This window comes from Triticum urartu, chromosome 2 (genome assembly GCF_003073215.2).
Source record: "Triticum urartu cultivar G1812 chromosome 2, Tu2.1, whole genome shotgun sequence".
NCBI lineage: Eukaryota > Viridiplantae > Streptophyta > Magnoliopsida > Poales > Poaceae > Triticum > Triticum urartu.
Genome location: NC_053023.1, coordinates 592,066,214 through 592,093,051, shown reverse-complemented (window position 1 = coordinate 592,093,051; position 26,838 = coordinate 592,066,214). Strand labels below are relative to the sequence as shown.

General features: G+C 49.8%; 5 non-coding genes and 1 pseudogene across 5 annotated transcripts; all 6 read right to left on the bottom strand.

Annotated features, from left to right (window-relative positions):
- Positions 1 to 2,294: 2,294 nt before the first annotated feature.
- Positions 2,295 to 2,377, bottom strand: LOC125541970. Its single transcript, XR_007297758.1, has one exon. It is a non-coding gene; the product is annotated as a small nucleolar RNA U31b (small nucleolar RNA).
- Positions 2,378 to 2,850: 473 nt separating this feature from the next.
- LOC125541973 lies at positions 2,851 to 2,937 on the bottom strand. The gene has a single exon (XR_007297762.1). It is a non-coding gene; the product is annotated as a small nucleolar RNA U31b (small nucleolar RNA).
- A 213-nt stretch (positions 2,938 to 3,150) lies between these two features.
- Positions 3,151 to 3,243, bottom strand: LOC125541883. The gene has a single exon (XR_007297723.1). It is a non-coding gene; the product is annotated as a small nucleolar RNA snR60/Z15/Z230/Z193/J17 (small nucleolar RNA).
- Positions 3,244 to 5,339: 2,096 nt separating this feature from the next.
- LOC125541829 lies at positions 5,340 to 5,434 on the bottom strand (annotated as a pseudogene).
- Positions 5,435 to 5,556: 122 nt separating this feature from the next.
- LOC125541822 lies at positions 5,557 to 5,644 on the bottom strand. Its single transcript, XR_007297669.1, has one exon. It is a non-coding gene; the product is annotated as a small nucleolar RNA SNORD25 (small nucleolar RNA).
- A 112-nt stretch (positions 5,645 to 5,756) lies between these two features.
- Positions 5,757 to 5,844, bottom strand: LOC125541824. Its single transcript, XR_007297671.1, has one exon. It is a non-coding gene; the product is annotated as a small nucleolar RNA SNORD25 (small nucleolar RNA).
- Between the last annotated feature and the right edge of the window lie 20,994 nt (positions 5,845 to 26,838).

Genomic DNA, 26,838 nt, shown 5'->3' with positions numbered 1-26,838 from the left:
CTCTTGGTTTTTGTGCTTCCAAAAGTGACACCTCACTTTTTATTCTCCACCGTGGTTCCACCATTGCATACTTGTTGGTTTATGTCGACGATATTATTCTCACTGCCAACTCCACCACCACCCTAGAGCTCCTCATTCGGTCTCTCAAATCCGAATTCTCTATGTCTGATTTAGGTGCTCTACACCACTTTCTTGGCATCAATGTGACCCCCAATGCTTCTGGTCTTTTCCTTTGTCAACAACAATATGCCTTGGAGATTCTAGAGAGAGCAAAGATGTTAAATTGCAAACCGGTGTCCACCCCCATTGATACTAGCTCCAAAGTATCTTCCACCGCCGACTCTGTTCTTTCCAACCCTACTCACTATCGTAGTCTTGCCGGCGCGCTTCAATATCTTACCCTCACACGTCCGGACATTGCTTATGCTGTCCAACAGATGTGTTTGTTCATGCATGAGCCGCGGGACACCCACATGCAGCTCATCAAGAGGATACTACGATACTTGCAAGGCACCTCCCACTATGGCCTTCAGTTCTATCGCTCCTCTTCGCATGATCTTGTTTCCTACACTGACGCCGACTGGGCCGGGTGCCCGGACACGCGCCGCTCGACCTCAGGGTTTTGTGTGTTTCTTGGGTCCAACCTCATTTCGTGGTCCTCCAAGAGACAGCCCACTGTTTCTCGCTCCAGCGCCGAAGCCGAGTACCGTGGCGTGGCTAATTGTGTGGCCAAGGCTTGTTGGCTCCGTCAACTTCTTCATGAGCTCAAACATCCTCCTCGGCGTGCCACAGTGGTTTATTGTGATAACATCAGTGCCTCTTACCTTGCATGTAATCCCGTTCAGCATCAACGCACTAAACATGTTGAGATAGACCTACACTTCGTCCGAGATCGCGTGGCACTTGGCGAAGTCCGGGTCCTCCATGCTTCTTGATAGTGGGTCCCGCGGGCAACCGACGAGGGATGGTCACAATAAAGTATACAAATCACTTTCAGATGTAATTGAAGGTAAAGAGGGAAGGTTTCGCGAGACTCTGCTTGGGAAACGGGTCGATTACTCGGGGCGTTCTGTCATTGTTGTGGGTCCTTCGCTTTCATTACATCAATGTGGATTACCTCTAGAGATAGCAATAAAGCTTTTTCAACTATTTGTAATTCGTGATTTAATCACGAGACGCGCCACTTCTAATGTAAGGATTGCTAAAAGGAAAATTTGGACCCTCTTCTTCTCAGTTTGCTGATCTCTTCACCAAGGGACTGCCGTCACCGGTCTTTCATGACTTCGGGAGCAGCCTCAACGTCCTTGCCAACGGAGTTCCGGCTGAGGGGGGGTGTTAGACATTTGTACATCATGTGTAACGGGATTATTGTTGTAACTCTCCTGTAATTGTGGATCGCACCATGCCAGGGCTTGCGTGCCTATTTTGTAGGGCATGAGTGCTCTCCTTCCTTGTATAAGTGTTGTACTTTGTATCTGAGGTAATCAAGGCAACAATTATTCTCTCCAACTCCAATCTCCAGCCTAATACACTGCATCCTGATTACACATCTGAAAACGTTACCAGTCCTGAACCAAACGTGTCGAAAGTAGTGATCTAAACGCGCTTATATTTCTTTACAGAGGGAGTATGTCGTATTGCCTCTTTATATAACAGAAAAATGAAATTAATTTAGTATACAAATATCCTATCACAAAGAAAATGACTTCATATACAAATTCACTATAGAAAACAGTGATGCGAATGTTCTGCCAAGAAATTCTCAGACTGATATTCAACCGAAATTGGTGAAACATTAAATGAGCAACATTACCTCTAGAGAGATTCTCGAAAGTCTTGTTGGTCCTCACAGCAAACCTCTGGAAGGCACGGCTACACAGTAAAAAAATCATCCTACTCAGAACAAACAGCAAGGCAAGTAAAATAAAACTAACGGATATCAAGGGAAATTAAGGTGGCTAAACAAAGCTAAGAGTGCTTCCTTGACATCAGAGTAAAATATAACAAGATGACACAAGAAAATCTCAACAAGCTCCATGGCCCTGTAAAAGCCAACTTTTGAATTGTATGCCACGAGATATACATTTGTGTTCTACTGGCATGGCATCATTGTTATATCCTTTCATCTGATAACCAGTGAAACATTCCTCCTGGGGCTCATCATAACTGAGCTTCTCAAGCTAATCATTGCCATCTTCAAGTGGGAGAAGACCAAAGCAGACACAAACACATACCAGCTTATGAGGACATAAAGTAATCACGATATTGAAGGAATATGAAAAATTTCATTTACAGAGTCAGATTCAAAAGTCAATCAGCACAGGTACACCAAAGCGGACCCTAAGACTGGGGCGACAAATATGAAATCATCATCCTCTTGGATATTCAATGCTGACACTAAAGCATCTTTAGTACAATCGTTAAAAGCAGCAGAAGTTTAAAGCAGTTCAGCCAAATAAATTATTGACAAAGTGCCACAGCTCGTCTTATTCCCACTCACTGCTAGATAGCAGGTGTGGATTTGTTCAAGAGAGGAGTGGTATGTAAATAAAAAAGATAAAAAAAAACACCTTACTCAGAAACAACAGCACAACCAGGCAGTTAAAAAAATAAACAGAAATCAAGAACAAAGAAACTATGGTATCTAAACAAAGCAGATAAAAATACTTCATAAGGCATGCAAGAGTTTGGTTCCTGAACATTAGAGTAAAATTTAATAAGATCACAAGAAAGAAAAACTCAAACAAGCTCCGCCTCATCCAAAGTACAGAACACAAACCCACACCAGTTAATGAGGAGCTAATAAGGCAATCACAATTTTAAAAATAAATATCAAAATATTCATTTACAGAGTCAGATTCAGAAGTATGTCAATCAGCACAGATACATCGAAGCGGACCCTAAGACTAGGGCGACAAATATGAAATCATCATCCTCTTGAAAATTCATTGCTTACACCAACTCGTCTTTATATGCATCAGAAGTAGCAAGGCAACTCATCCAAATGAAATCCTTGGCTATGTGGCACAGCTCGCATGGAATTGTTCACATAGCATGTCCTCTTCAGTATCCTTGGTCGAGTTAAAATAATTTAACTTGCTAGGTTATGATTTCTCAAATACAAATTCAATCAAAATTGAACAGGCAGACAAAGCTCATCAGCTAGGAGCGGAAGACTGTTTTGTTCAAATAATCACAGTTTGGCCATTTGAACTATGAACTTGTGATCATCACCCGAACTTGCAGACCGATAAAAGGAAGTACAAAGAAAAACAGAGTTTGACCTCATTGATAGTTATGTTTTCCGACGGGAATCCCCCCCCCCCCCGCGTCGCCTAGCTCTGGCGACTCGGGGGCAAAAACCTAGCGCCGCCACCACCCCTCCCCCTCGCCCCTTCCCGTCTCGCTGCCGCCAAAGGCTTCCGCTGGCAAAGCTCGCGCTGGACCCAGGGACGGCGGCAGCGGGGCGTCTCTCTCATCCAGGAAGCAGGGCTCGGCGATGCGAGGCCCTCTGCCGGCGGCGGTCTCATCCGGCGCGGGCTGCCTCAGGGTGCTGGATGCGAGGCGGTGGCGGGCGGCTGTGCAGCGGCAGCGTGGCGGCCGATGGACCTGGTGACCTGGATCTGGATCCAGCGAGCCGGTCAGGCGCGGCGCCGGCCTGCAGGTGGCGAAGGGCAGAGGTGTTGGGCGGCGTGGTGTGCGCGCACATGCTACGTGGTTGTGCGGGGATGTAGTCTAGCCGGTCTGGGATGCTCTTCGCGCCCAGATCTGCTTTTCCTGAACTCCCCCGGCCAACTGACGTTCGTGGCCACGACCAGGGGGTCGGCGTTGGATGCCGTCGACAGAGTTTGACTACGGTGGTGGTGGGGTGTGGATGACGGCAAGGGCTTGAATGCAGGTGGCAGCCGACAACGACCTGACTCTGGTTGTGCAGGTGCTCGAGGTGAGCTTCTGTGTCAACGGAGCCTCATGCTACTCCTAGTGGGGACGCTTGCCGTGGACTGGTAAGAGGGCGGGGAGGTCTCGGGCTGCTGGGCACATCGGCCAGCCTCAACGAAGATGACGGGAACGGGATGCTTTAGGCGAAAGCCTATGTCGATCTTGTCGGCAACGATGACGGCGACGCCTTCGGGCGCCGTTTCCCTTCTTGAAGGCGTCATCGAGAAGCTACTGTACCCTCTTAATCGTGTGCCCCGGGCGAAAGCCTCAGATCCATCTCTGGATCGGACGACGACGGCATCTCGATGTCGTTTCTCCCCCTTGGGGGCGTTGTTTTTGGGGGCCACGGATCCGCGGTTGGCAGCTTGATGTCTGGATTGGAGTGTTTGTTGGGTTGTTGGTGTGCAGGGTGGTGGCGATGGAAGTGATCTGTGGCGGCGACCAATCCCTTGGTCACCTCGGTGCTGATGGTTGGCCTATCTCTTGGGGGCTCGTGGCGACGATGAGGTCTCGGTGTTCGGTGCCCTTCGACGGTGTCCGAGGCTTTGTTGCCTGGCATAGTGCTTTGGTTCTCTCTGTTTTTGATGGTGGCCGTGGTGTGGCCTAGAGGAGGTGCAGGGCCTGTCTCGGTGGAACACTGCCCTTCGGCACGGTCTGTGGCTCTTTGTCACGACGTGGCTAGGCAGTGGGATGCCCTTCGACGGTGGTTGCGACTTCCTAGCTCTTCAAGGTGCAGTGTGATCGCAGGGCAGCCGGCAACTTCTTCTCTATGTCTTCTCGGTGACGGATCTCCTTTCAATTGATTCAATAAAGCTTGCTTCCGCTCATCTCGGTCCAACTACTGGTGTTGGGTGCTAAGTTCTTGGTGTTGGCTTCTTGTCGTAGTTCTTTTCTGGTTCTTCTGTTCTTTCTTGTGCTTTCTGTTGTAACTGATGTCTTGTATCTTTCTCTTATATATAATGAAAATGGTTCAGGCTGGCGTAAGCCCGCCGTAGCACCGCCAAAAAAATAATAATTATGCTTTCCACATGAAGAGAGTTGAGACATATGCTTGTCTATTAGTTTAGTTTAATCATCGGCCCAACAAACAAACTAAAACACCAAACCAATAAGATAATGTGATAGATGGACTCAAATTTGGGTAGTCGGCAAGGCAAACAAATGCCAGTTACGACGAACGAGACCAAATATAAATCTAAACCGTCCTCCGTAACAATTCAGACAGTTTCCTTCAACAATGGGGAACACAATAATGTGTTCATTGTCCAGATAAAGGGTGCGATCAAGGCTATCAGATGTGAGCGAAATACTGATTTTGTTGAAGGGGGCAACACAACCTTAAATATAGTCAGACAAAGAACAACACGTACTATACCAGAAAACTAGTGCAAATTCTCCATTACAACTCAATCCCTTGGATGTGATTTGAATCTTCTGATTATTCCCGTAAGAATAATTACAAGTCTGCTAATACTCTCATTGAGTCATTGTTGCCATGAAAAATCAAACTGAATACCAGCTCATAGTCAGACAAGAGAAAGGACACAAACACATAAAGTAACTGTTGGGCAAATAGGAAATGAAACACAGCACACAAATGTAATGCAAACGTTGCATAACAACTCAGTCCCTTAAATGTTCTTTGAACTGTGCGATCATTTCCGCAAGAATCATTACAGGTCTGTAAGAACTCATCACTGTTGCCATTCCTACGTCAGTTTCAACGAGACAAATCAAACATAACTAGACTATCAAAGCCAATAGCTCAGGAAACAGAATTCACATGACACCTCAACTCTGCCCCATTGGTTTACTATAACGACTCAGTCCCTTAGATGGTCTTTGAATCAAGCGATCATGCTCCCAAGAATCATTACAGGTCTGTAAAGGCTCATCACCGTCAACTACGTGCACTCCAAAATAAAAATTTGACCTTATTCCTAGTACATGCTCGAACAAATCAATAACAGTAGCATGCAGTGGCGGATCCAGGACCCAGGCCGGGGGGGCCTGGGCCCCGGGCGTGGGGAGGAATTCCTTTTTGATTGTAGCTTCTCAGGCACTGTTTGACACTGTAGCGGCAGTGTAGCAAGCCTGGGGCCCGGGGCGTCTCGCTGGGCTGGCTCCGCCCCTGGTAGCATGTATGTAAGAGCTTGCTGCACCCTGTGCCAGCTCACCCGAGTTCGAGTCCTGGCTCAGATGCGCGGTGCTCGTGGAGTTTCTCTTATAAAAATGCCAACGAGGGTTAGCCTTTCGGTTGGTCTCATTCTTTTGGAGGGGGGGGGGGTCGAGCATTACTTGTTGGCGAGGCCCTGGACGAAGAACTCGTTGACGACGTAGCCCAGCGCCAGGCTGAAAATGCCGCCGCCGCCGCCGCAGGCCATGGTGGACACCTCGCAAAGGTGGCGGAGGCAGGCGCCTGGTCAGTTGGAATGGCGATGCGATGCGACATTCATCGGTACGATCATCTATATACACGCGGGCTGGGTGGGCCATTGCGGGCGGCGAACGAACCCTAGGAAGCGAGGGACCAGGTGGGTCGGGATATTTGTGGGCTAGACCCGGCTGACGGCAACGGTCCGCGTGGATTTGGGCCCAACTGGTCCATAGCGGACTTTTCTCCATAAACTCTGAGCCTGCCCATCGAGATCCACTCCTGCCGGCAGTTGCTAACCGTCACACTGACCAGTAGAGCACTGGAGTGAGTGAGCGAGTGATCGGCGATCGCTGACCAGGCACAATGGCCGGCTGGAGGAAGGCGTGGCTGTCCGTGCTGGACCGGAACGGCGGCGGCGGCGGGGCAGCAGCGGCTCCCTCCCGGCACACCTCAACGGCCTCCTCTCCCCGTCCTCCTCCTCCTCCCTCGCCACCGCCCACAAGCGAGGGAGCTTCCCCGGCGGAAAGCGAATAAGGCATTTCCTAACTGGTTGCGCGTGCAACCAGTATCGGAGCCGTCGCTGCACCTTGTGGATTGGCGCTAGCCTGGCCCACATGGCCCTATCCGGATTCGGCTATTTCAGTTTTCTGAGCGCCATACGAAGTGAATACACGTCCTATCGTATCTGGCATCCTACCTACGCTCGCGCCTAGCGTACTCGCCTACCTCCCCGTCCACTACCCCGTGACCAGGCTGCCCCATCCACCCAAGCCGGATGCAATTCAAAATTCGACGTAGCTGCAGCTGCATCGACCGGCAGAACCACGTCCTCCCCATCGCCGCGCCTGGATCTCAAGATTTCTTCATGATTCACCAATGAATCTCGGTGGGGAGTCATTCACGGATCTCCTATTCAGGTTTCACAAGATCCTCTGTTTCTTTCTTTGTCTTCTCCGGCAAATTCCTCAAATCTGAATCTTGCCATGTCCATGAGGGCGTCCCAGATCTGGCATTGCTAGAGGAAGGGGAGGAGGACGACGAGTGTGGGGGCAGAGGGACATATGGCGTTACCGATTCTCCTTCCTCAAGTTCTGCATCTCAAGTTCATGTCCCAGATATTGACAACACCGACAGTTACAGAGAACCCCCATCTGAATCGCAACGCACTCCAACTCTGTGGCCTCAAAGGTACTAGCTCAATCGATCCTCCCTCTGTGAATACAACTTTCAGGGAACTAGTCCTGTTTTTTCAATAAAGTTTTTGGCTTGATGAAGATTTGAGGATTCTGGGCAGGCCGAAATTAGAACGGCCAGTAACGTGTTCTGTTTCTAGTTTTGGGATTAATGAACGTGGACATCTAGACCCGTGTTGTACACGTAAAATAATTTTCTGGGCCAACATTAGGGAAGCATCACCAGTTCAATCTTTATCATGGACATTGACATGAACATGAGATTTTTTTTATCATGTTCAGTTGATTGCAGTCAAAAGTTTGTTTATTTTGGAGCAGAATTTTTGTTATTGAGGAGTTGTCGGTTGATGTTACAAGACCTCCCGTTATGATCAGCGATCATAAACATGTCTATTTGGGGTGCAGTATATGATACAATTTTCGATTTGTGTCAAGGAATCATAAACTCCGCTCTTGGTTATAGTACATTTTATGGTCAGACTTTGCCGCCTTTTTTGCAGGCATTTATACCGTCGATATTGGCATCGGCATGTGCATTAAGACATTTTTATGAGCAGCATACCTATTAATGCTACACGGTTAATTATTTTGGAGCATTAGTTGTTACATATATCTACGCATACGGTATTCAAAACACTGCAGCTACTTATGAATCAAAGTCAGAGTGATGAGCACATTTTAATTATATTAGAAAGATTTGTTTTCATTCCAATTGCGGTTAACATCTCAAATATATGTAGAGTCTGACTCGGCAAGATACCCGACCACCGCGCCTCATTATTGGGAAGGAAAAGTGCTTTGGAGAAGGCCATGAGAAATTACGCAGATCGGGCAAAGCCTACAATCTCTCGTGCGGTGTCCGTGGACAGCTTTTGTTCATAACCCTTGGAGTACGTCCCAGGTCGGAGATCGCCAGAGGAGGAAGACGGCGGCAAGTGTTCCTACACGTCGCTTCTTTGTCCTCAAGCCAAGATGGAGAGAAATCTGCTAGCGACGCAGAATCTGAAGTTCCGGAGGCCACGCCAGACTTCTGGCCTTCCAACTCCGTGGTTGGGAAGGTATTATCTCTCTGTCGCACTCCTAAAACGATTGAACTGGGCGTGTGCTTGCAGTAAAATAGTAGTCTGGGCCTGAATTTTATAAGCTTTCTCAGTTGGAAATTATAGTGGGCATTGACTTGTACAGTAAACAACAATTGAGTGGAGGAATGATTCGACTAGGCAAGTGTTTTCAGTAAAATAGTGGTCTGAAGATTAATTCAGCACTGTCAATTGAAATTGACCATGGGCATTGACATCTATAGCAAGGAAATTTGATATAGTGATCAGTTATTGCTGTCAAAAGTTTGATTCTTTGGAGCTGATTGTTGTTATTGCGGAGTAGTTCGATAGATTTCAAAACCATCGGCAGCAACATACGAATTTTTATAGCATGAGCCCATGATGTTACAAAATATGTCGCTTATCGGTGATCATAAATATTAATTGTACATAGTATGGGGTTGTCGAGGATGGCAAACAGTACATGATTCAAATTTCTAATTGTGCCCAGTAATCATTCAACGAGGCGTTTGTGTTCAGTCAAATATATAATCGCTAGCAACTGCTTGTTTTCAGTCAAACTTATATTCCAATTTTTTTAGCATTGTCGGTTACTAATTTTCATAATTGACATGTAAAGTAATACATTTTCCAGAGACATCATTTATTTATGCTAAAAGGTTTACTCTTTGGAGAAAATCGATATTCTTTGGAGCAAACTTTCTTTGTTGTGTGCAAAGCAAGTACTTCTAAACCCACATCAGAGTGATGTGCACATTCTGACAATATTTTCCAGGATTATTTTTCTTTGCATTATTGTTAACAACTCCGAAATATGCAGGGTCTTTGACTCGTGAAATCATATGTGTAGAAATTGTTATAGGAAACCTATTGGTGGCTGATGGTTGTAGGGTGGCTTGGGTTACAAGATGAGGTCGCAACTGAACCGCATGACCAAGATATGCCTGTCATACCAGGAGCAACTATTCTATCAAGCTCAATGAATGTAGTACCACGCAAGAGGGGTCGAAGTAGGCCAATGAACGCAAGAGCAAAGCTAGGTTATGAGAATGTCAGCAAGGGAAGATCAAAGTTTTGTTCTATTTGCAGAGGGTAGGGGCCAAATCGCATCATGATACCCCTCAAAGGGAGGTCTAACAAAGACACAAAGGAAAGTCCCAAAGTGTACTAAGTGTGGCCTTTCAGGCCATGAGAGAATTTCGTGCTCGATAAGAATGTTCATTTTGTTGTTGGAAGATGAAATTGGCGTTACGAAAGATGTTGTAGGCTTTCTTTTGTTGTGCTGTTTCGAAAGATGAAATTGGTGTTGTAGGTGTTCTTTTGTTGTCAGAAATTAGGTTCATTTTTGTGGCCAAGTAGTGAATATGTAATTTCAGAAATGTTATGAGGATGTGTAAAGTTAGCCACGGTACTTATTTCAGTACAAGTGCAACTCAAATTGAACCTTTGATGTTCATTTCGGCAAAATCTACTTATGGTTGCTGTTGTTCATATTATGCTGTTGCTACCAATTTATTTTATTTTACCAAAAACAATTCATTTGCCATAGAAACTGTTTGTGCAAACTGAATCACATAATATACGGCAGCAAAAATAGACACATTGCTGTCAAACAGCCGACATTATTCAGTTGAGCATCATGAAACAACAATAGTGGGCACATTAGTACTTCAAGTATTTACACCAAGCACACTATCAGAAGCAATGCACTACTAACCACAACCTAGTAGCAGCAAACTTGCTGGCTACAAACAGAAAAAATACTATCACAAATACATTACAAAGCAACTGAGAAAGTCCAATAGTCTTTTTACCTCGAAACTGAAGGATTTTAGCAAGATTTTTGCCATATCACTTTGATATATTTGTTTTTGGTGTTTCAATTGGGCCTTTGTAGGTCAATGGTACGCAGCTTAAATGCCCGGTCACGAAGGACTTTGATTCAACATGACCGGTGCTTAAGCGCTTGATCACGAAGGACTTTAAATGCTTTCTGCGTTTCAATTGGATCTTTATAGCACTTTGAACCAATGTGTCTGGTACATCACCATATGTACCCCGAATATGGATCTCTTGCACTTGACCATGAAGAGCTTTAATGTAATATGGATCAATAGGTTTTTTCATTGGGTTCCTGGGATACAAACCCTATAATTATCATGATACTGTCATCAGTAGAGATTATGACACATACAGCCGTAGATGAGCACTTTATATCCTTGGCTGCAATCCTCTTATGGTCCAGCACGAAGAACTTTAGAGATAGTAGTCATATGTCCCCGAATACGGGTCTCTTGCACTTGACCAGGAAGAACTTCAATGTTATATGGATCGGTAAGGTTTTCCATTCGGGCTCCTGGGATACCAGCCCTATAATGATTGTGATATTATCATCACTAGACACTATCGTGCTGATAACGTGTAAAGAAGAAAAAGAGAGAGAGGAACGAATGGATTGAACAGTAACTGCATTGACTGAAGAATAGGGTATTTATACCCATGTACAGAGGCGGTAATTACATAGTCGGTAACTGGCGGTTGCTAAACTAAACAACCGACCTAAGCATTGATTATTAGGATTTAATTAATCCTTAACACTTATGCGTACCTTTTTTGTTTGGTAGTTGATCCTACGTGGATAGTGCAAGCGGGCGCTTCTTCCACACACGTTAATTTCTGACTAGATCGGCAACGCGCATTGGCGCGAGGGTGCCGGTCCAACCGATATGGCCAAATAGTAGAAGATCAAATCGCATGATGCATTAGTAGGAAAGCAAGTTTAGCACATGTAACAGGAAACGATTTGCTGGTTCATGGAAAAGAATAAACATTTCAAAAGTGTAACATCATCGAGTTTAACAAAGTTATGAGATTATAAAAACTAACCAGGCCCACAAGTAAGGCAACATTGAGTTCAATGCAATACAAAAGCTTATTAGTTGACATTATGTTCAGTAGTACAAGCAGGAACATAAGAGAGAAAAAGCCAAAAGTGGCTGTGGATGCACTAAAACTACTAAGCCATAGTTAGGCATACTGATAGATAGCTTTGGTTCAACTGCCTCCATGAGTGCCATTCCATATGAATCTGGTGAGAATAGTTCGTAATATAGATGACCACATAATGGTTTTGTATAAAGAATACACTTGTGATTTCCTTCTAAAGCATATGGACAGTGAGCAATAATTTCCCCTTATAATCTTGAAGGCAAAGATCCTTATCTGAGTAGTTATTCTTCTATTCCTGCCGCCTTGACAAAGTCCGACCAATTGGAGTATTGTGGCCCTCTTATCCGTATGAAAATACTCCAGAGTAGGCATGGAAATGAGCTCTGGATGGAAAATAATTAGTGTATTTTTGGGTGACATTGGCAAACATGACTTCACCGGCTGTCTGGAAAAAAGAATAACAAGTAGAACATTACTTTCCACATACCACAAAAGAAGAGCATTACTTTGCCGGACCACACAAACACACAGCCCGTGATATGGTTTGGTTACCTGATCATCACCGGCTGTCTGGAAAAAAGATTCCTGACTGTGACACCTTTTGGAGCCTTTTCATATTGTGACAACTCTTGTAGGGGGCTAACAATCAACCGGAAGAGAAAACCAGCATGACCACCTGCAGACAACAAAGAGGGATAATCATTATGGATAAGAAAGATTAATAAACAAAAATCGATCGGACGGTCAGAGAGAGAGAAGGGGAAATCTTACCAGTCGAAGGTGCCACGGGAGTGAGATGAGGAGACGCTCAGAAGCGGCGCCGCTAGCCGGCAGCACCTCAAAGGCTGAAGCCAACCACCTGGACTCCCGATGCCCACCTGCCAACACTTGATCCTTTTGCCCGGGACACTGTACAATAGAAACACATAAACCTGATCACACAGAGCTCAGAGCAAGTTTCTTCGAACATTTTTTTACTGGTCGAAGGTTCCACGGGGCTTAAAAATGGTATTAGAAACCAATACGCTCGAGGAAAAGTGCAAATGTACAGACAAACATGTAGATAATAGAAAAGGAAAATAAAGCACCTCTTTGTTCTACAATCCAGAAATGTTCGTTCATGGTTGAGACAATCAACCATCAGTCGTTTTTTTTGTTTGGCGAACAAATATAAGATCTGACAGTTTTGTAGGCAAGCACAAAAAGACCAGATTCTTTCAACTTGTCAATTCAGATGCAACGGGAATGTCCTCGTGAGCACATATATAAATCACAGAGATCTGCATCAAGGAAATACATGTGCATTTTACCTCCTTTACCATTTGAACATATAAAGAACGGAAGTATTGAAAATCCGTAGAAAAGGCCAACAAAATTAAACGCTAAAAGTAAAAGGTGGAAAACTAAAGAGTGGATCAGCTGATCACCGGCGGGTCCTAGACACTATGACACATGTTGCCATACTAATGAACAAACACTTCCTAGTATACATTAGGGGTTTGCATATTTTACAATCTGCTCGCATTGCATAATACAGTAGCTAGTAGCTACTATACTTTAACTAAAAATTAAATCTACATTGTCTGCTCTCTGATTTCATAGTAGCATGGTTCAGTTCATGCAAGGATCTTCCAACAGCAAGGCTAGAAGTGCGAGCGGCTCCCACGTTTTCCCCTCTCTCCCGCGCCGTTGGCCACTCCGGCCGCGGCGGCCACCCCTCAACGCCGCTTTAACTCCGTCCACCGCCCCTCCGGGCGCTCGCGGCAGGCCATGCCGTGCTGCCCCCCTAAGCCTGCCCCGGCCTCGCCAGCTGCGAGCCTTCAATGGAGCTCTCCGGCTGGGGGGGAGGTCCTGGCCTCGCCCAGTGGTCCGTCCGAGGTGCCGGCGACGCCCTTGGCCGTCCCCTGCGGTCCGTCGGGGGTGCCGGAGACCCCATCGACCCCGTCGCCGCGGATTCTCAGGAGCCCGCCTCGCTTCCCGCGCGGATCTGGCATGGATCTGGATGCGGAGACCTTTGGACCGGCGGACTGTGCCGTTCCTCCTCCCTGCGAGCGGCCTCGACTCAAATCCATTGTGGTATGTGACTCCCCTTTGCCAAATCCAGCCTCTGATGCCATTGATGAGGGTTGGTCGATCTACAAATCCCGTAAGAATAGGAAGGCTGGCTTCGATCCGGTGGCTTCTGGGGCGCGCCTGCAGGGCAAACGGCCTCACCCCCGCCCCGGCCACCGCCCGTCGCCGGGTAGAGATGCCTTCTTAAACAGATTCAAAGGCCTCTGTCTTCGTTGCCTCAGCCCCCGCCATCGTAGAGTAGACTGCAGAGACCCTCTCCGCTGCATTATCTGCAAGCTGCAAGGCCACTACGGCCGTGAATGCCCACAAAATCCACGAAACTAGGGTAGGGGCGGCTCTGCTTCCCATCGATCAGTGCACGAGCGCCTCACCTTCCCCCCGCCCGCGCACCAGTGGCCGGCCCTTCCGGTCGCCGGCGACGCGCCCATGGAGCCTGCGGCCCTCATCGACCACTCTCGCCGGCCGCGTAACAGCCACAAGGTCATCGCCTCCTCCCCGGCGCTGGAGCACCAGGCGTTCCTCCTCCACCAGCACGCCGTGGTGGTCACGGCGGTAGGCGCTACCGCGCACGCGGCCAGCCCCCACTCCATTGGCCGCGCGCTCGAGAAGGAGTTCAAGATCCCACCCCACCTGCTACGCGTCACCAACCATGACCCCGAGGACTTCTTCGTCTTCCTCACCATGCCTGCCCACAAGGACCTCGTCATGCAGCGTGGCTCACTGTCGGTGGACGGGGTGCCGTTCCTGCTCGAGCCATGGCGGGAGGACGCCCATGCCGTTCGCCTCAAGTGGATGTTGCGCGTGCGCGTGGTGATTGAGAAGCTGCCCATGACCCTCTGGTCGCTGGAGGGTGCGGTGGAGGCCATCGGGGACAAGGTGATCGTGGATCGCCTAGACAGCCGCACGCACGAGCGCGCCGACACCAAGCTCTTCGCCTGCTGGGTCTGGTGCTGGGACACTGCCCACATCCCCACCAGGCGCACCATCTGGAAGCACGCCAGGGGGGCGGGCCGCGTCGACGAGATGCTGGGCTACTCCCCCCGAGCTGCGCGGTGGCGCCACCCCCCGAACTGCTGCAGTACGATCTCCTGCTCCACCTTGATCGTGTCGAGGACTGGACACCGCTCTCGCCGCGGTCGTCCCGCTCCCCCCAGAGCGGCATTCCCTCCGACGATGATGAGCCTGACGAGCGCCCGTACCCCCGTGTCGAGCCTGGCGTATGGACGCCGCGGGTGGAGGACGGCCGACGCGCCCCGGAGCCTGCGTTGTCCATGCGCTCGCAGCCCCGTGCGGCGACGGGGGGCTGCCGGGACATGTCTTCGGGTGGCGCCCGCCGCAATCATGACGGAGATGACCCTGGGTACCGGCGGCGATCATGGAAGGACACGCTACTGGGCATGGGACGCGCTAGGGATCCTGCTCCAGCGGCCGCCCCGGCGCCCCGGGACCGCCAGCGCAGCCGCACTCCCATCTCCCGCCACCGCCAGGGCGCGCCTCGTGGCAGGCACTTGTGCCTTGACAAAGAGATGCCACACGCCCCTGCTAGGCGCAGCGAGGTGGTGCAGCCCGGCGCGCCGGCCCGCCCATCCAAGACCAGGAGCAAGGAGCCAGTAGGGCTCAAGCCGTCCAGAGCGGGGGAGGGGGCCTCAAATGGCGTCTCCCTGTCCGCTCCGCCACGCAAGCTTGCCCCGCCTCCAGCGCCGGCCCCCGAAGCGGACCCGGTGGCTGATTTCTTTGAAGGCGCAAAGAAGACCCTCACGCCCCCGCCCCGAACCGACAACCAAGCCTCAAAGATCGACAAGATCATTGCTGCCAAGCTCGACAGACCGCTAACCTTCACCCAGGAAGACGGCGAGGGCACTGATGAATCCCTGGACCTGGGGCCTGCTCTCTCCCTTGCTTGCCACACCCCCCAGGTGGCACGCACGCACGAGTTGCAGCTGGGTGAGGTCACCCAGAAGGTCATGGAGCTGCAGCTGCTTGGTGAAGAAGAAGTGCCGGAGACACAGCCCCTCTTCACCCCCCTACGCAGTGCGGTGATCGGCAAGCCGCCGGCCCGAAACAAGACGCCAGCTAGGGCTCGAAACACCCCGAAGCCGACCAGGCAGAGTGCTAGGCAGGCCAGCAACCCCTCAACGGTGCCGGTCTCGCAAAGGGCCACGCTACGCATTGTGCACGGGCTGGGGATCCTTGGCCCCAAGGAGAAGATGACAGCCCAGGCGGCCGAAGCTCTTATCCGCTGTTTTGACGAGCCGCTCTCAGACACCGACATCACTGCCATTGCCAAGCTCACCCGCCTCGACGCTCGCGCTCTCAAGGTCATTGCAGGGGCCCAAGACGATGAGGCCCCAGGGCCATCCGCTGCACCATGCCAGTAGACTCCACTAGTATCCCCCGTCGACGACGGCCAGGCCCGTGCCTGATGGTGTTAACTTTAGTTATGTGTCTGCAACCCTGTAACAGTAGCTGCAGTAGGAGGTTTAGTGTCTGCCGGCGGGGTTTTGGGCCTATTGGTGGCCGCCGGCAACCCCAGGATAGTTGGATGGTGTACTCGTCTTTCCCTTCAGTGATTCCCAGTCGTCGATGGTTTTATGTGCACGCTACATCTGTAGTTCATCCCATGAGCGCTCCTCCTTCTGCAAATGGATAGCACACCCTGCCCTATAATGAGCTGGAATGTTAGAGGTTTAAACACGCCGGCCCGTCGCTCTGTAGTTTGCGAAGCTGTGAACACGCATAGGCTAGCTATTCTATGTCTCCAGGAGACAAAAATCGAGAACTGGTCGCCAGCGATAGCAAAGGAAATTGGAGGGAGTAGATTAGATGATTGCGCCGTGCTACCTGCCATGGGAACACGAGGAGGAGTCGCCATCTTCTGGAACTCCAACACTGTCTCTGTTCAAACCCACGCGATAGGCCAGTTCTCCATCACGGCTAAAGTTAGTATCATCGAAGCCCAGGACTTTTTCTGACTGACAACGGTTTACGGGCCAGCAGATGAAACACACAAGGATGTTTTCCTGGCCGAAATCGCTAGGGTGGCTCCCCAGCCAGGAGAGGCCTGGTTGATTAATGGTGATTTCAACATTATATATGAGGCTAGAGACAAAAACAATAGCAACATCAATCGTAGGATCATTGGCAAGTTTAGAGCGGCCATTGATGCAGGGGGCCTACGAGAAATCAAATGCAAAAATCGCCGCTTCACTTGGAGCAACGAGCGGAGAAACCCAACCCTAGTGAGTATTGACAAGTTCTTCTGCACGATTGCTTGGGAAAGCCTTTTTCCAGCACACTTGCTGCATGCAGCGTCCACCTCTTGTTCCGACCACTGCCCACTACTGCTTGCCGCGGCGGCAGCTCCTCGACAGTGGGCAAGATTCAGATTTGAGTCCTTCTGGCCTCGGCACCCACACTTCCATGAAACAGTAGACAGGGCTTGGAATCGACCCACGACGGAGCGCTGCGCCTTTGCAAGACTTAACACTAAGATGACTCGAGTGGCCAAGGATCTGAAGATTTGGAGCAAGTCAATGTTCAGTGACGCACGCCTCCAGCTACACCTTGCTTCGAAAATAGTCCTGAGATTAGACATAGCACAGGAAACTAGGCCCCTCTCTAATGATGAATTCCATCTACAAAAAGCCCTCAAGCTGCGAATTCTAGGCCTGGCTGCAGTAGAGAGGGCCCGAAAAAGGCAGGCGTCCCGAATAACTTGGCTTCGGGCTGGCGATGCACCGACTGCCTTCTTTCAGGCGAAGATCAGCTCCAGAGCCCGGAAAAACTTCATCCATGCGCTGCACGGGCCAGCTGGGGTAGTCACTGCACAGGAGGACAAGGAGAAAATGATCCATGATCATTTCCACTCCTTGCTAGGCTCGACGGCGCCGCGGAGTGCCACCATCAATTGGACCGCACTACAACTGCCACAAATCCACGATGGTGGTCTCGACAATCCTTTCACTGAAGAAGAAGTGTGGCTCGCGATCAAGTCCTCCCCGGCTGAGCGATCTCCAGGGCCGGATGGCTTCTCTGGCAGCTTCTTCAGATCCTGTTGGGCGCTGATCAAAAGCGACATCATGGCGGCCTTCTCTCAGTTCTACAATCTTGCTGGCAGAAACTTCGCCATACTCAACACGGCCCTTGTAGCTCTCCTACCAAAAAAAGACGGGGCATCCACCATTAGTGATTATAGGCCCATTAGTCTGATCCACTCCATCGCCAAGCTTATCTCCAAAGTGCTATCGATGAGGCTGGCCACGGTCATACACACCCTCGTCTCCCCAGCTCAGTCGGCCTTCCTTCGCACCAAATGCATCCACGATAGCTTCCTGTACGTCCAGAATTGCGTCAAAGCTCTCCATAGAAAAAAGACCCCTGCACTACTACTTAAGTTAGACATTGCCAAAGCTTTTGACAATGTGTCATGGGAGTATATCCTTGAGCTGATGCAAAAGTTGGGGTTTAGTGCCCGGTGGAGAGACTGGATCGCTCTACTTCTCGTCACCTCATCCTCATCCTTCCTCCTCAACGGCTCGCCGGGCCGCAAGATCATCCACCGCCGAGGACTCCAGCAGGGAGACCCCCTATCGCCCTTCCTATTCATCTTGGCGATCGACCCGCTCCATCATCTCTTAGAAGAGGCCATGCATCGACAGCTCCTTGCCCCCTCCCCGGCAGAGAGCTCAAGCTTAGAGTCAGTTTATACGCTGACGATGCTGTCATTTTCGCAAACCCAATACAGCAGGAGATTGATGCACTTCTAGATATTCTACGTAGCTTCGGTGAATCCACGGGCCTCCATATAAACCCCGCAAAGTCATCAGCCCTGCCAATTAGATGCGACAACGTCGACCTCGAGGAAGTGCTTCAAAATTTTGGAGGTGCAATAGGCACCTTCCCAGCCACCTACTTAGGCCTCCCTAACACCACTTCTAGATTAAGGCTAGTACACCTACAATTCATCGTAGATAGGCTTAAGGCTAGACTAGCGGGATGGAAAGGCAGGCTGCTACCTATAGCTAGCCGGAGGATTCTTGTTAGATGCGTGCTTAGTGCCATGCCAACTTTTGCACTCACAGTTCTGCGGATCCCCAAGAAGCTACTGAAAGACATCGATAAGTGTAGGAGGAAATTCTTGTGGAAGCAGGAGGAGGAGATCACTGGAGCCAGCTGCAAGGTGAACTGGCCAACGGTCTGTACACCTTGAGCGTTTGACAATCTTGAGTGTTTCAGTCGCGCCTTGAGACTGAGATGGCTCTGGATTGCCTGGACAGACCCTAGCCGCCCTTGGCGTGGCACCTTGCCGCCGTGCAACAATGAGGACATGGCTCTGTTTGCGGCTGCAACAACAGTGACAATCGGTGATGGTTCGACGGCTCTGTTCTGGCACTCCCTGTGGCTTGGAGCCTGCACCTTTGCTGCGGCATATCCGGGCCTTTACAGCCACTCCAAGAGGAAGAAGCGGACCGTGCGCGACGCGATCAGGGATGATAACTGGATAAGGGACCTTAGGCACGGGGACACACTGCCTCTGCTGCCGGAGTTCATTCGACTAAATCGTCAGATCACCACAGCTGCAACGGTGTTCAGGAATGGCACACCGGATACCATCCGATGGAACCAGGATGCAAAGGGGCAATACACAGCAAGATTGGCCTACGCGATGCAATTTCAAGGTAGGCTACAATCAAACATGGATGATCCAGTCTGGAAGACGTGGGCAACGGGAAACATCAAATTCTTCGCCTGGCTGCTGCTGATGGACCGTCCGTGGACTAACGACCGCCTCCAGCGACGTGGTTGGCCAAACAACTACTTCTGCCAACTCTGTGCTCGCAGCCTTGAGTCGGCACACCACCTCATATGGGACTGCCCAGTTGCCCTGGCTGTCTGGCGATCGGTGGGGCGCAGGGAAGGATGCTCAAACCTCCTCCCGTGCGACTCCTGGACGACCTCCAGTCCGATTGAGATCGTGCAAAAAATGGTCCAGGCTACGCCAATGGATTCCAGGAAAGGGGCAAAAACAACCATCCTCCTAACTTGCTGGGAAATCTGGAAGGAGCGCAATGACTGCACTTTCAAAGGCAAGCAACCACAGCCGGATGACATCTTCAGGGCCATTGACAACTCCGTTCAACTATGGCGCCAGGCCGGAGCCATTGGCTTGCAGAGCCCCTTCTGGGATCCGCCGTGAGGAAATAGTTTTGTTTCTCCTTTCACGGCCGGAAAATCCGGTCCGTTGTTGTATGATGTACTCCTTTTTTCCTGTACCTGGTCCTAGGACCTGAACCCCCTCATGTTATTTCTCCCACTGCTTCCTGCTAATGCAATGAAAAGCCAGCAATTGCTGGATCTTTCAAAAAAAAAAAGTTCATGCAAGGCAAACAAAACATCAGTTTGGAACTATCAGGAACTGTGGCTCAAGTGTACTTTAAAACTGGAAGCATGGTTCAGTTCATGCAAGCCAAACAAAACATCAGTTTGGAACTATCAGGAATAGTGGCTCAAGTGTAGTTTAAAAATGGAGCAACTAAATGTTATGAATAGTTACAGAACTGCACTTGTTCCTAACTCATGTTATATGAGTCTCAGCGCATGTGTTTCCGTGTGTCCACATAAGTTGATCCCAATTCACCATATAGTAAGATAAAATGTCCGAATAAATTCAAATGCCCGGGCCAAATACTTCTTATCCAGGTCCCATACCAGGAAGCATTGGTACAACAAAACACTGATTTGTAGTCAGTTAAAGTTTGAGTACTGCGTAGCTTAACTTCTAGGCGATTCATGATTGAAATTTGAAAGGGTACTTAAAAAACATCACGGAAATATGATCCAGTTTGAGAACAGGTGTGTAGATGTCTTGTTTTGTTTAACACAAATAGTTTAGTAGTACAGCATAGAGAAAAGCACATATATATTTTGAATTGCAAGTGAATATAAGAAGCATGAGCATTGTTGGAGATAGTTAATCCAAAGGTTTACAAACAAAAAATCAAGAACTAATGCAAATTTGTGTGGCTTAACCTTAGTTGGACTTGAAAGCGTAAAACTGGTGTAGCAATATATCATATACCTGCAGGTCCATATGGCCGATGCCGTCAAGGTCTAGCTGTGGACGGTCTTGCAATGGCAGCAAATTCGAAGTCAGTTAGGCAGCACAGCGGGGCCAAACTGATCTACCATGGGAAAGGCTACAAGAAATTAGTCATTCCCTGTACATTATTGATCATATAAAGCAAGACATCATAGAAAAGACATATCATCGATTTGATTACCCAAAGTAGAAAGTCATTCACAATCTAGTAAGTTTGAATCCGCCCGAAACATTTGAATAATCGATTTGACTGTCTGGGACATGATGCTTATGAAACACTATGGTGATGTACGTGCAGCCGATCATAGAGAACAATGAAGATGCTTGGAACATGACGTACATAAGATACTGTGGGAATATTACCTGCAACCAATTGTACATACACTGCTTGGTCTGAATTCATAAATCTTGGTCTGAGTTCATAATTCAAGAATTAGGAGAACACATGCTAGAGTAGGAATTACCGCAGGTAATTTTCCTAAATCTATGTATACTTAGCAGTCATGTAGTATAATACTATAAATGACCCTCTCCTCCCGCAGTGAATGTGTGCTACCAACATCACTTGAAAGGCAGAAGACATGCCTTAAAATAAATCCATTTAAGAAAAGTACGACTAAAATTCAATGGACAGATTTAATCTGCTCCCACATGTACGTAACAGTAACATGTAGCTTGTATGGAGAAGAAAAGAAAGCGGGTCACATAATCATAATAAAAGATAACTGAAGATTTAGCAGAAAAGTATGACTAAAAATTAATGAACTGAAGAAAGCAGGTCACATGATCATATTCAGAGCACAAACTAAAAGGTAAGTTGGAAAGCCTTAGCAGAACAAATGCTGCCTAGTGTCCTAGATCTATGCCGCGGCTTACCGAATATGAATAATCACTTTGATATGAATAAATAATGGTAGCCGTTAAGGTCACTTTACTCAAATAATTCGCATAGGAATATTTAAATCTATCTATACATAAAAGATTCGTATCTCCCAAGGTATGTCCAAAGAATTATCATCAAAATGAAGGAATCTAGCAGATGTTTGGCAGCGACCACATAAGAAATATACTTTGTGCAAGAACATATCGACCTAAGAAACAAAGTGGCACTGTCTATCCTACATACTCCCGCCCTTAATTTGGCTCCTAATAAAATCTAGGGACTGTCTAGGTCTCAGTCGACTGAGACTGAGACTCAGTCGGCTGACGTCATCATATGTAGATTAGGCATGTTAAGTAGCTTTTCATCTGCTGGGTTGAACCGGCTTAACACCTGGGCTGGTTTCTCTTTTCTTGTTTGTTTGTTTGTTGGGCTGGGTCATGACATTGTTTGCTTGTGGGCCCGGACGACATAGAAAAAAGACAAAAAAACTTATTTGCTGCTCTGCTTTATGAACTGTACTTTTTGACTGAACTCAGGCAAAACCCCATGCCCACAAGCATGGAGAAACTCACTAGTGTAAGGGCGTCTGATCTCTTCTCTGATTTTCACCCCCTCCCACCTTTCCCCCCACCTTCTCTTCTCTGATTTGTTCTAGATCTGATTTTCTTTTCTCTCTTCTCATGTTTGTAACAGCAATCCTGCAGCAGTAAGGAAGATTCCTGATGGGACATAGGTTAGAGTTATAATTTGTAGGAAAATTAGAGAAGAGGCAAAACTGAATCAAGTAGTATTTGACTGGCATGTGTGTTGTAGCAATTCTGACAGCAGAAAATAATTTTATTTTTAACTGTATGTCCATGAAAAAATGATGTTGGACTCCTCCCCACAAAAGTTGTATATGGATTGATTGGTTCATGTTTTAGGACAGAATATGGCTAGGTAATTAAAACAGAAATCAGTAGGGTGCTGCCCTCTCCCCTGCACAAGACACTAAGGAGAAAGACTGAACTTTTTTCAAGATTTGCCACAGTGGGGTTGTATTACAAGCATATACATGACCCTGCCTAGTGTACAGAAAAATATGAAAAAAAATGTAGCATGGTTAACATCTAGTTCGGTGACTACAGAAGATCAAGAATGTATAGTGTGAACTAAGAAAAAAGAAACAGAGGCATAGAAAAAATGAACCTTTCTTGTGGATGGTCAAATATACCTCAGCAACAATGTTTTCTCTTCATTTTGTAGGTGCTGGACGGAACTATGGCAAAAGAACTCCAAACAGCTGCGGACCAGTCCCAGTTAATCTGCTGACACCGGTTCATGTAAGATTGATATTTTTGGAAAAAAGGTTGTTTCACAAGGGTGTACAAAAAAAGGAACTTAGAACATCACTCTCCATGTGCAGCAGCCATACGATCTATTTCATGCAGGTTACTCCGAGGATGATGTAGCCACAACCGTAGACTCGGTTTTGCCGGTGGAGGATCCGGCACGGATCGGGTTACATCCGGACGAGAGGAACGAGATGGTGCGCCGTGTAGTTCACCGGAGAACGGCGGCGACGGCGATCCGGCCATGGAAGGGCCCCATACCTAAGGTACGCCTTCCAAACCTCACGCTTTTCGATTTAATTCATCCGGATTCGTGGACGGTGGTCGAGAAGAGTAGGGCATATCGCCGGTCGAGAGCCGGATCACTGCCAGCGGTGGCGGCTGTGGTGACGTCGCGAACGCCGAGCGGGATCCGGGAGGCTCGCAGCGAGCGCTTGAACGAGCTACTGGGCCGGTTTGGGCCTGATTCACCAAGCGCTGACTCCCTGCTAAGTGGGCCGGAGATGGCTGGGTATGAGGCCCAGACCATACCGGGCGCCACATGCATTGCTGCTAGCGCTGCATGCACGGACGTGATCGACTCTTCCTACGCGTGCGTTTCTGCGTCTGTGCCTAGGGTTCGTCGGCGCGGGACGCCTGTCCTACCACCGTGCGGTCCTGGCCGCGCTCGCCGGATTCCCCCGCTGCGCGCGATGGCTGGTCGAGGCTCGGGTGGGCCGCCGGCAGCGAAGCCCCATGCGGTTGCGGGCAGGGCTGGGGCAGTCGTGCCGCCGCCGCCTGGGAGTGCTGGTCGAGGGGCCCCCGGTGCAGGGCGTGGCGCAGCCGGTGCTGGGATTGTTGTTCCCGGTGCCGGGCGAGGCGCTCCTACCCCCTCGGGACGGACTGGCGCCAACCACGGGACGCGGCCGCCCGTGCCTGCGACGGCCGGGCCGCCGGTGTTACCTACTGGCAGTGGAGGACCTGCTGGTCCCCGACCTCCGGGGCCAACGCCTGCCAGGCCGCCGGGCATACCCGCGGGAAGAGGAGCCCCAGTAGGGCCGTCGCCTCCGGTGGCCACTGCCATGGGTCGTGGCGGCGAGTCTGGTCCTAGAACTGTGCTGCCGGCCCCGGGTGGTGCTCCGCCTCGGGCTGCTCCGCCGCCGCACTATGCCGCGAGGCCGGCTCAGTATCGGTCAGGGTCTTCGCAGCCTAGGAAGGAGTTGACAGTTCGAGAGTCTTTTGAGGCACCCCGAGGTCAGTGGGGTGATGATGGTGTTGATGCATATGGAGACGGACAGCACCGCGGTTCCTCGTCTACCGGTGGAGGCCGAGGCTATACGTGGCAGAGTGACGGGTCTGCTGAGAGACCTTTCCTCGGGCCTCCTGGTGGCTTTGTCGAGGGGGCATCCGGCCCGGATCCCCGCCAGAGAGGTGGATTCCGTGGACATCGGGGTGGTCGGGGTGGGGGCCGTGGTAGGTTTCGTCGGCAACCTCCGCCTCCGGTTGCTGTTGACCATGGGGCTACTGCGGTTGAGACAGATACTGCTCAGTCTACGGATATTACTACTCAGGCTATGGAAGTGGTAACGGCACTGGCCAAGGTTGATGTTCCGGTGCCTGGGGCTGTAGGTGAAACATCAGACAGGTCTGACTCCGAGAGGGCGGCCAAGTGGGTGCGCAAGAAGGAAAGGATGCTATGTTACCGGTGTGGTGAGAAGGGCCATTTTATTGCATAGTGCGTCGCAGAGCTGTGTGACTCGTGTGGCAAGCTTGCACATGATTCGGGAGATTGCCCGTTAGTGCGTGACCAGGCTCCATCTCTGACTATGTATGGGTTGTACTGTGCGGAGTTATTGTTCTTCGAGTCCCTGGCCGCGAGGGAGATTCCCGAGGATACACAGTGCCTAACTACCAGGATTGTGAAAGCAACTCAGGGCGAGGTGACTGAGGCTCAGATCATCCAGAGGCTTCAGGAGTTGGCACCGGGGGACTTTCAGTGGGAGCTGGTCAGACTCGAAGCGAATGTCTTTAAGGTGGATTTCCTTTCTGTGGAGGATTTACAGAAATTGCTGAGTTTTGGCTTGTGTAGAGTTCCAAGTACTACGTGTATTTTGGAGTTTCACGAGTGGACGAAGGTGGAGTCTAAAGGCAAGCCGCTTACGCAGATCTGGTTGCGGTTTTCTGGGGCCCCATCTAAGCCTCTGCAGGACGTTCGAGTTGTAGCCAGTATGGGTATCATGGTTGGAAAGACGGAGAGAGTGGATATGGCCTTCACTCGGGCTCATGGAGTGGCTCGGATATTGGTGAGTGTTCTGAATGTTGACTTCGTGCCTGATGTCGTTCACTGGACATATAGGGGAGAGGTATTCCCGCTCGACATAGAGTTTGAGGACGTTGAGATGTTCGCTGACGAGGTGGCTGGGGATAATGTTGATATGCACGAGAGTGATGGTGGTGCAGGAGCCACGGGGGCGCCAGACGAGTCTGCTCGAGAGGGGTCGACCGGACCTCGTCCAGATGCTCAGTTTCCTGGGGAGGGGACCGAAGCTGGCTCGACTCTGCCTTCGGTGCCCACGACGACACTGCGTTTTGGGTCCTTTGAGCCTGCTTCTGCGCCTCCAAAGCTGTGGAGCGATAGGGTAGAGACTGATGATGAGTTTGAGCACACGCTTCCTTCTTTGGACTTTGCGGGGACTGCAGTTCGGGATGTAGAGCCGGAGGTCGCTCCTATTTCCCTTGCTGTACCGGTTGAGGTGGCTCCGGCATTGTCATCTATGGCCAAGGTGGGCCTTACGGGACGGGGGTCAAGGCAGGTGGCCTTGTCCTCTCCCCTACCTATACAGACGCCGGTGTCACCGGCCACGTCGGGGGCCGCCAGCGATAGGAGCGGGAGCCTGAGGCAGGTGTCTTCGGCTCTCCCTCCTCAGGCCCTGGCTGTGGCGCCAGCATCCCCCGGGACGCCGGGGGAGGAGGGGCTGGGGCAGGTGGCCCTAGACTTCCCTTCATCGTCTGCGGTCAGGAGGACCGCTTCCTCGGCGACTTCGACGCTCCGCTCTGAGCCGATGGGCGGGGCAGGAGGAGGGAGTGGGCAGGTGGCCCCAGCTGTCCTGCCTCTTGCCATACCCGCCGGACACTTGTCTGAGGGCATCGGGAGCCCGCAGCTTCCTCATTCTCGAGAGGAGGTTGTTGCCTTCGGCGGTATCCCAGACCCGGTCTCGACGGGGAGACGGATCTGGTGCTCGCGTTCTGGACCTTCCGGAGGTGGACGATATGCAGCAGCGGTGCGCTATGAGGGCGGCCAAGCTTCACGATGCTGCGATATCTACTGGTATGTCCGTTAACATATCTAATTCTTTATTGCATTTTGCTCCTGAGGAGATTGTTAATAATGCAAACCAATTAGGAGTTTCACTAGGCGCTAATGATATTGAAATCTCCAATTCGGTGAATGATATGTTAGATTTAGAGGCGGAGCGGGCCTTAGAGACTATTCGTCATCTTGCTGCGGTCAAGCCCATGAATGATGAGGAAATTGATGCTTTAGGGGTTAGAGTGCTAAATAATCTATGTGCGGACCTAGTACCTTCTAATCAGGAGTCGGAGGGCGAGGATGTGCCCTTAGAGGATGTAGATATCAGTTCCGTTCAGTCCGGTTATGAGGACCGGGTGACGGAGCACACTAAGCCAAGGTGTAAGTGGAAGCGAAAGATTTATCCCGACTCTGCTATTCGTAGGAGTGCTAGGATTCGGACTGCTAAAAAATTCCATGATGAACTATGAAAGGAATCTTTTGGAATAGCAGAGGTCTGAAAGACTTGGCTAAAAGAAGGTTTTTTGCTGAAGCTTCTCTGGAACATCGGTTAGATTTCGTTGCTCTGTCGGAAACCGGTCGAGATAATTTTACGCCGCAGTTTCTTTCCTCTCTTGTGGGTGGTCTTGATTTCGATTGGCATT